General features: G+C 50.6%; 1 pseudogene; it reads right to left on the minus strand.

The window, feature by feature from the left end:
- Window positions 1-5,685: 5,685 nt before the first annotated feature.
- LOC136313650 (large ribosomal subunit protein eL15-like) lies at window positions 5,686-8,747 on the minus strand (annotated as a pseudogene).
- Window positions 8,748-10,479: the final 1,732 nt, after the last annotated feature.

Raw genomic sequence — 10,479 nt, forward strand, 5'->3', positions numbered from 1 at the left:
GCACACAAGCCCAGTGTGTTCACTGCGGCGGTGTGTGTATTAGAGAAACACTCAGCACGCACAAGAGCTCAGTGTGTTCACTGTGCCGGTGTGTGTATTAGAGAAACACTCAGCCATGCACACGAGCCCAGTGTGTTCACTGTGGCGGTGTGTGTGTTAGAGAAACACTCAGCCATGCACACGAGCCCAGTGTGTTCACTGCGGCGGTGTGTGTGTTAGAGAAACACTCAGCCATGCACACGAGCCCAGTGTGTTCACTGCGGCGGTGTGTGTGTTAGAGAAACACTCAGCATGCACACGAGCCCAGTGTGTTCACTGTGGAGAGCCCAGTGTGTTCACTGTGGTGGTGTGTGTATTAGAGAAACACTCAGCCATGCACACGAGCCCAGTGTGTTCACTGTGGAGAGCCCAGTGTGTTCACTGTGGCGGTGTGTGTATTAGAGAAACACTCAGCATGCACACGAGCCCAGTGTGTTCACTGTGGCGGTGTGTGTATTAGAGAAACACTCAGCCATGCACACGAGCCCAGTGTGTTCACTGTGGAGAGCCCAGTGTGTTCACTGTGGCGGTGTGTGTATTAGAGAAACACTCAGCATGCACACGAGCCCAGTGTGTTCACTGTGGCGGTGTGTGTATTAGAGAAACACTCAGTCATGCACACAAGCCCAGTGTGTTCACTGCGGCGGTGTGTGTATTAGAGAAACACTCAGCACGCACAAGAGCTCAGTGTGTTCACTGTGCCGGTGTGTGTATTAGAGAAACACTCAGCCATGCACACGAGCCCAGTGTGTTCACTGTGGCGGTGTGTGTGTTAGAGAAACACTCAGCCATGCACACGAGCCCAGTGTGTTCACTGCGGCAGTGTGTGTGTTAGAGAAACACTCAGCCATGCACACGAGCCCAGTGTGTTCACTGCGGCGGTGTGTGTGTTAGAGAAACACTCAGCACGCACACGAGCCCAGTGTGTTCACTGTGGCGGTGTGTGTATTAGAGAAACACTCAGTCATGCACAAGAGCCCAGTGTGTTCACTGTGGCCGTGTGTGTGTTAGAGAAACACTCAGCATGCACAAGAGCCCAGTGTGTTCACTGTGGCGGTGTGTGTATTAGAGAAACACTCAGCACGCACACAAGCCCAGTGTGTTCACTGTGGCGGTGTGTGTATTAGAGAAACACTCAGCATGCACACGAGCCCAGTGTGTTCACTGTGGCGGTGTGTGTATTAGAGAAACACTCAGCACGCACACGAGCCCAGTGTGTTCACTGTGGCGGTGTGTGTATTAGAGAAACACTCAGCATGCACACAAGCCCAGTGTGTTCACTGCGGCGGTGTGTGTATTAGAGAAACACTCAGCACGCACAAGAGCTCAGTGTGTTCACTGTGCCGGTGTGTGTATTAGAGAAACACTCAGCCATGCACACGAGCCCAGTGTGTTCACTGCGGCGGTGTGTGTATTAGAGAAACACTCAGTCATGCACACGAGCCCAGTGTGTTCACTGTGGCGGTGTGTGTGTTAGAGAAACACTCAGCCATGCACACGAGCCCAGTGTGTTCACTGCGGCGGTGTGTGTGTTAGAGAAACACTCAGTCATGCACACGAGCCCAGTGTGTTCACTGTGGCGGTGTGTGTATTAGAGAAACACTCAGCCATGCACACGAGCCCAGTGTGTTCACTGTGGCGGTGTGTGTGTTAGAGAAACACTCAGCATGCACACGAGCCCAGTGTGTTCACTGCGGCGGTGTGTGTGTTAGAGAAACACTCAGTCATGCACACGAGCCCAGTGTGTTCACTGTGGCGGTGTGTGTGTTAGAGAAACACTCAGCACGCACACGAGCCCAGTGTGTTCACTGTGGTGGTGTGTGTATTAGAGAAACACTCAGCCATGCACACGAGCCCAGTGTGTTCACTGTGGTGGTGTGTGTATTAGAGAAACACTCAGCACGCACAAGAGCCCAGTGTGTTCACTGCGGCGGTGTGTGTGTTACTAAGAAAGGAAAGGGAAGCCTGAATACTTGTCAGCGGAAGAGTGGAGACATGTGGGTATTAAACCGAGGTACCTCCATAAATGAAATGTCGTATGCCGTCGGCACAGATGAACTTGATCCCCAGACCGGGCGATACTGTGGGTGAATCTCATCCTATTAAGGGAACAAAGCAAATTACCAAGAATTTTTACAATGCAATTTATTTGTATAAAGTTAGAAGCACATGAAACAACACAGTACATTGTTCAGGGAATGTATGCAGAATAAACAGGATATAAAGAAATGCATGGAGTACGGAGCGGGGATGTGGTAGAGACGGGTCCCTAAGGGGTTGGCTATATTGCTAACTATTAAGCTGGATGGTGTGTGTGCCAGATTCATTATATTTTTGGTAACAACTTTACTGAGATATAATTCCATATATAGTTCATCCATTTAAAGTATACAATTTGATGATTTCTAGTATATCCCAAGAGTTGTGTAACCATCATCAAAATCAAAGCATTTCACCATCCCAAAAAGCAGTCAGCCTCCATTTCCCCAACACCCCCAACCCCAGGCAGCCACTAATCTCTCTGTTTCTATGGATTTAGTGAAATGTTTTCAGCTTCACCCATATCGTAGCATGTACCAGTACTTCATTCTTTTTTTATTACCAAATAATACTGTATATATACTATATATAAAACATTTTTTGTTGTTGTTCTAAAGTTGATTAGAGGATGCTGTTGGACAGAGCATGTTGATTAGAGGATGCTGTTGGACAGCCCTTCAAGCCTGACTCTGCAGTGCCTGATTGGCACTCCTCACAAGCATCCAGGATGGGTCATTGCTTGGAGCTTACATCCTAAGTGTGGGGTCTTCAGTCACCTCTGGGTTGCCAGCTAGAGTACCAGCCCTACCAGGACCCCTGGTCCCAACCCTGCTCCCTGGGCTCCAACACCCAACCCCTTCCTAAGGCTGTGTTGCTTCTTTTCCCTTCCTCTGCCCTGGTCAGTGTCACCACCCCGGCAATGACTCCCATGACTCTCAGGCACGGCTGGTGGTCCTTCCTTCTGAGCTCCCTCAGAGGTGTGCTCCAAGGGCTGTTTGGCCCCATGGTGAGGGAGCAGCAGCCAGATACTGAGAGCTGACAGCCCTGCAAGGTCCTTAACTTTCCTGAGTATCTGTCTCCACCACTGTGAGCTGAAGGAGCTGGCGCCCACCCAGGGACCAGAGATGAGGATTCAATGAAATGAGTTCCATGTCTACTGTTCATAGTCCTTGTCTTGTTTAGGATCCGCTTTTATGTCTCTGAGTTCCCACTATAGGCCAGTGGTCCTGTTCAGGGCTGGGCTCTCTGGAGAGGTGTGACTGCCCAACTTCAGTAGCCATGGTGTCCACCTGACCCACCCAGAGAGTCTGGCTAGCCCAGAAGTTACAAGTCTGACTCCCAACAATCCTGGGTCAGATCCCAGGAATCCCATTCTACTCCTTATTAGTCATGGGACTGTAAACGAGTTACTCTCCTGGCCTCATGTGAAATGAGGGATAATAACGGTGTCCACCTCATTGGACCTGACACATACTTGGCTCAAAATGATTTGTCAATTGCCATAATGATGATAATTATGTTGAGTGGAAAGGAGCTTCTGTCAAAATGGGGCTATGAGAAGTTATAGCCTTCATCCAGTTGCATCCAGCCTACAAGATCCTGAAGAGATGACACATCATGCCACCAAATACAATGGGGGACGTAGCTTAGGCTGTAGAGGGTGTTGGCTTGATCTCACTTCCTTCTCTGCCCTGTTGGAGACTGAGTCATTCCAAATCGACTTATAGGATACAATGCAATGCACTGCACAGCAAGAGATGAAAGTAGGTTAGATACCTGCCTGCCCTTGAAGCATTTGCTGTGGAGTGAGAGCCCTCCATTAAAATCTCAGCTCTCTGTGTGGTGTTCAACATTGGAAAAGCCGCTTACACTCTGAGTTTCCGATTAGCCCATCTCTTACATACAGGGTGGGGCAAAAGTAGGTTTAAAGTTGTGAGTATGCAAAATAGAGTTTATTCTTGTATTATTATTATTTATTAATTCTTGTATTATTTTCCATATGAACAACTAAACCTACTTTTGTCTATTTGCATATAAATAACTATTGTACAGGGTCATTATAAAAGTTCTTGGTCAACTGTGGGGTACCACACAAATGAAAGCTAGAAAGGAGGAAAGAGACTTGCCCACAGTCCAGTTACATGATAGGAGGCAGGCTGTGTGGGGTGCTGTGATATCAAGAAAGGGCCTGGATGCTGCAGAGGGCGTGTTAAATCACACGCGGGTTGATGGTTGGCTCCTTGGGGGGATGCTTGAGAGTACTGCTGATACTTAGGGTCAGAGGGCCCGACACCTGGTTTAGGAAGAAAGACTCACCCTCCCTGTACTCCACTGTCTCTAGCTATGAGCTGGTGTAGGAGTCGTGGGCAGTGGGGCTTTTATTTAGGTCACGTTTGTGCCCTGCATCCAGGCTGAGGCAGGCAACGGGCCTTGCTCTGTGTCTTGCGAGGGGAAGGAGCTATGTTTGTATCAGCTGTTGGTGAGGCTGAGAGGAACTGAATTTTGCAGGAACTAACTCTAAACAGCAAGGCCAGCAGTAGACGGCCGCACTTACTGTGGGTTTCACTCTGTTAGTCCAGCTTCCAGAGAGGCCGGCACAAGGGATCAGGGGAAAGAGCAGACTCCTCAGGTCCCAGGAGGATCATCCACTCTCGACAATCCCATACATATGTATTACATGCTTACCTGTCAAAGCCTTTTCTTTAGAACCTGCCCCATGAGGCAGAAACTATGGCCAAAGTGAACTCCCACTTTCCAGCCCCTTAATTGCAACCGAGACAAGACAGGCCGGGACCAGTGCCCTGCCTCTGGGCTGGCTGTGTGCTCTTCAGGGCCCCAGGGAGCCTGCACTCTATGTTGTCATGTGACTTGGGCCCACCATGCATTAACAGCAGCTCATGTTCAGGGTCGTGGGGGTACAAGGTGAACCAGACAATAGTTCCCTCTATCCAGGGCTAGGTAAGAGCTAAGCAGAAGCAGAAGCAAGAAAAGAAGTGATTACTTTAGAAGGGAGGAAGCAGGAAAGGCTTCATGGAAGTGGCATGTGAAGCAGACCTTGAAAACAAGTTAGACATCAGGAACTGGGTATGTATATAAGGACATTGTAAGCACAGGAAACAGTGTAGTAAGGAAAACAGTACAGAGACCCAAGGAATGCGCTTTCTTACTCCCCCCCCCCCCCCCCCCACTCTGGGAAAGAAGAAATAATCTAGAATGGCAATAGCAGGCTCACATGGAGGGATGTCAGAGATAAGTCTGGAATGAAAAGTCGGGGGTGGAGAGTTGACCACCGCCCTGAAGATGCCGTGGAAGGTTTCTCTGGAAGGGTGTGACAGCATCCAGCTGTGCATAGTGCCACGTAGAGGGTGAATTGGGAGTCCAGTAGAGGAGCCAGAAGGAGACTGCAACAGCTCTGCTGAGAAGAGACATAAAGTGGCCTGTGGAAGGGGCTGAGGGGATAACTGCAGAGGTAAAATTGGCAAATGTTGGCCACCTGGTAGGTGAGGGCAAAGGAGAAGTCAAGGCAATGACGAGCCTGTGAGCTCAGGTGAACGACCATGATCTTAGCATGTGTTTATTTAAGCAGCCATGACTGTCCTAAATTGTTTATTTGGTAAGAATTTTACAAGTATTATATGAGTGGTAACGGTGGAACTGGAGAGTATTTACTGTGCCTTCTCTGAGCCGCACAGCAGGGACCGCCAGCACTGTGGTGGGACTTGGTCTTGAGGCCTACAGACATCAGCCCTCGCGTCTCCCTGTGCTTGCGGACTCGCATAGTGATCCATCGGGGGTCAGCATTCCCTCTGATGGCTTACGGAATGATCAGTGAGGGTAACCTCAAAGAATTTGTACACTGAATCCTCACCACCCAGTGGGAATTCAGGACTCTCAGAGCCCCACAGTGACATCAGCCTGCTACTCGGCATTAGACTGAGGGACTCCGGCAAACGTAGCTGGTTAACCCACAAGGGACAGACTGGCTGTAGGTCACACCCTAAGGAACTGGGTGTTGGCAGCCACCACCGCACACACAAATCTCATACATGATATAACCTTGCTTGGCCTGTATCCCAGCCTGTGTGCTTCACTGGGCCAAGTTTGGTTGGGCGACTAGAGCGCAGAGAGTTGGCGGAACTGCCAGCAGCGCACCCTGAGGAGAAAGCACATCACATCAGAGCGCTTCTTCCTCCATAGCTCCTGGGTGTCCTAATTAGCAGCTTACCTGATGGCTGCAGGAGGACCGAAAGGGGTGATCACGGCTTGTACTTATATTAAGAGATGGCATCATCCGCATACTTTGCATACAGTATTGCTTATATTCCCATCAAGCATACTGTGATGTAGGGCTGTGATTATCTTCATTTCAAAGATGAGGAAACTGAGGCTCAGAGATGTTCAAAGATAGGCCAAGGTCTATGGCTAAGAGACAGAGCCAGGACTCAAGCCCCAGGCTTGGAGTGTCAGCACAGAGCCCTCAGGGACAGAGCCAATGGGAGTAGGGCGAAGAGGAAGGATGTAGGGTCCTGCCGTGGACAAGCTAGGGGTTGGGTGGGCAGGTTGCAGGATGTCCTTGTGGAAGTGCTGAGGACCCTGGAAGGGGGAGTGGGGAGAAGGAAGTTCTGACACTGTCCCTGGAGAAGGAAACCTTCCCTGGAGCTGGCTGGTTGCTGAGCTCACTGCTCAGGGCAGAGAGAGGGCAGGGCACACCATGCTGGAGTCTCCAGAGGCAGGCAGGCTGGAGACTTTATGCCCAGGAGTCCCCGCCTCTCCCTTATGGGCTGCGGAGCTAAGGGCTTGACCCAGGCTGCCGAGGGTGAGGGACGGGGTCCCTGTTTCAGACTCAGAAAAGGAATCCCTGGTCTAGTCTCTACCCATTCTACCCTCAGGGTCCCAAAAGGAAGTTCCACCACCTTGGTGCTAAAGAAACAATGAGTGCTACTTGGAGGAAGGGAACAGTAAACAGGAAGGGCCCATGTCCCTTATAAGGGCCTTGAAGGTGGAGCTCTAAGCATAGGGACACAGCTCCCAGCTCCTCCTGCAGTCACCTCAGCCACCCACTTTCTCACTGGCTGCTCCACTCCTGGTCACAACTTCAGCTACTCCCTGATAGGTTCCTATTCCACCCTCAGGGGAGCTTGGATGATCTCTGACAGCAGCTGGCACGATTGCCTACTCTGCACCTTGCAGATCTCATCTCATTCTGCCAACATCTCTCTGAGATGAAGACTCACATTGCTGCACTTTCCAGACAAGGACCCTGGAACTCAGAGTGCTTCACTCAAGGATGCAGAGTTAGGGAGTGGCAGGGTTGGGACTGAACACCAGCTCTGAGGCATCAGAAGACACCTTAGGAACTCTGTCCTGCTGACGTAGATCCCACATGAATGGGAGGTGCTCCGGAGCTTGGAGGGGAAGGACTTGGCAGTGGCCGTATTGTCCGAGGAGGTGGTGTCAAATAAGACCGGAAGACATTAATTAATAGTGATAATAACAACAACACATAATGAGGGCTCACTCTGTGCCAGGCACTGGTATAAACACTTTATTGCATTATCTCATTTAATGCTCATAATTACTTTATGTGGAAGGTACTATTATTATCTTCATTTTATATATCAGAAGACTGAGGCCCAAAAAGGTTATGTCATGTGGCCAAGGTCATAGAGCTAGTGGGTGCTGGAGCCAGATTTATTTAAACCAAGTGGTCTGACTTGGAGTAAACCAGAGCAGCGTCAGAAGGGAGACTCACTCTGTCCCTTTGTCTCTGTCTCTTTCACTAACTTACTAACCCAACAAACAGCTCTTAGGCACTGGCTCTGTGCCATGTCCTGTCCTCAAGAAACCAGGAGGAACTCACAGTCCAGGTAAAGGGATCCACAGGTAAAGCAGTGGCTGCAGCAGAGACCAAGAACTCAGGTGGGGCGGGCCTGCAGCTGGTGGCAGGCAGGTGCCTTGCATGAGGTGGTCCAGATGCAGTCCTGGTGCCCCAACCCCAGAGATCCTAGCTCCTGCGAGGTGGGCCACAGTCAAGGCAGGGACCAAGATGGGGACACCGGTCAAGAACCACACTAATGTCGATGGCCTGCACCTTTTGTACCTAAGGCACCAGCTCAGGGATCAGAGAGACAAGCAGCAGAGGGCTCCATGCAGAGGCAGTGGCTCTGCATGGGGCAATGGGATTGGCCAAGGTGGGTGAGGCAGGGCAGATGGGGGAAGGCAAGCCATTACAGAAGGGTCAGATGTTCCAGCAGCTGAGTGGCAGCCGGGCTGGCTCAAGGCCTGCCTGTCATTCCTTTCAGCTCACTTCACAAACTCCTTTTCAGCCTGATGCTTCCTCCCACCCCCTCCAGCCTTGGCCATCTGTCTGTGTGACAGGTATGGCAGGGAAGGCATTGTGGGAATGTCTCTGGTGCGACAAAAAGAGACGGAGATGGCTAAGCAGACCAGCTCCTCGGTCCAGTGGAGGCCCAGGGAGGCTCCTAGAGGCTGGCATCAGGGGCGAGGTTGGGCAGAGGCTCCAGCAGCCCTGCCTGCCACTTCCACTGGTCCACGTGGGGAGGCAGTGCCGTGAGCCGACCCAGCTTGAAGCAGTAGGACATGCCCGCAGGCGGCCAGTTGTCAGTGGACTCCAGCGTCCCAAATACTAGACAGAGGGTCTTGTACATTGTGATAGTCACAGACCTCCTGAGGGCAGCGTGGACAGGGCAGAGTGGCCATGTGTTCCCGGCCCTGCCCAAGTGCTGGCACAGATGGCTCTTCAGGCTGCACCTCAGGTTCCAGAATGCCCAGGAGTGTCCTCTTAAGTTCCCTGTAAGCTTCGGACCTGGTGCCGGTCCTTCTCTAGTGAAGCATTGCCTTTTCCTCACGGGGCTCCTGAGTCTGGGCACGGTGGGCCGCCTCCTCATTCCACATTCCATGGCGCTCTGACCCATTAGTCGTGGCTGCTGTTGTTTCTGATCGGTGGGTCTCTGCATCCTTCTAGTGCCAAGAACTTGACAACATCACCCTGGCTGCGTTGCTCTTTGCTGGTTGGCCCTCAGAGGTGCTGACCCGTGCGCGATGCTGTTTTTTCCTCAGAGCGCGGAGATGACTAAGGGGTGGAGGGTCACTGGACTGAATGTGCATTGGCTCTGAGAAACAACAAAGGAAGTCCACAGAAATCTTCTTAAATCTCTGTTTTATTACTCTTTTTTTTTTTAATTCATTTTAGAGAGGAGAGAGAAGGGGAGAGGGAGAGAGAGAGGAGAGAGAGAAGGTGGGGAGGAGCTGGAAGCATCAACTCCCATATGTGCCTTGACCAGGCAAGCCCAGGGTTTTGAACCGGCGACCTCAGCATTTCCAGGTCGACGCTTTATCCACTGCGCCACCACAGGGCTGTTTTGTTACTCTTTTGAAGTCACATGCCCCTTTCTCCTAAAAATGTGGCATTCTGGATAAAAGAGTTTTCTTTTGCTTAATTGAGGTTGCATGTTTTTATAGTGCCCACCATGCCTAATTTTTTGCAGATACAGATCATTCATTTCTCATTCTTACTTCAGCCCTTTGTTCCTTTTCCATCAAGCATGAGATAGAACTTGACTTTGGAAAGTCTCTCCAACTCTAGAAGAATCCAGCTCCCATTCCTTATAATTATAATGCCAGCATCTGCCAGGCGTCCTCCGCCTCGCAGAGGAAGGAGCAGGAGGAATATGCTAGGCATTAAGAGAGAGAGAGTGAGGAGCCTGTGTGGGATGCTGGCCCAATTCTGCATCCTGGCCAGAAATGAGGAAGGAGTTTCAGCCTCCTTAATCCCAGTCCTGCAGGGGCAAAGGGACACATGCCTCTTCCTTATAGGTGCCAAATCCAGACTGCAACACCAAGGGGACATCCCAGACCACCTTGGACAGGGCAGGGCAGAGCAAACCTTTCTTCAAAGGGAATCTTCCTGCAGTCCAACAAATAACTCATGCAAATGTAAAAGCAGACCCCTCGCCTGACCTGTGGTGGCGCAGTGGATAAAGCGTCGACCTGGAAATACTGAGGTCGCCGGTTCGAAACCCTGGGCTTGCCTGGTCAAGGCACATATGGGAGTTGATGCTTTCAGCTCCTCCCTCCCTGTGTCTCTCTCCCTCTCTCTCTCCTCTCTAAAATGAATAAATTAAAAAAAAATTTAAAAAAAAAGAGTGATTTCTAAAAAATAAATAAAAAATAAATAAATAAAAGCAGAGTCCTCATGTGGATTGGGGAGAGACTCTCGGGGCCCAGGGTGTGTCCCGCTGGTGTCCCCTGACTCTAGGAACAAAGTGTAAAATCTTCTGGTACTAGCCAATCTGTTTGTTCTGCCATTGGGGAAACTGAGGCTCTAAGAGGAAAAGAATAACTTGTTCCAACCGGCACAGCAGATGGAGAATGGCTGGG

Source organism: Saccopteryx bilineata, chromosome 9, assembly GCF_036850765.1.
Source record: "Saccopteryx bilineata isolate mSacBil1 chromosome 9, mSacBil1_pri_phased_curated, whole genome shotgun sequence".
NCBI lineage: Eukaryota > Metazoa > Chordata > Mammalia > Chiroptera > Emballonuridae > Saccopteryx > Saccopteryx bilineata.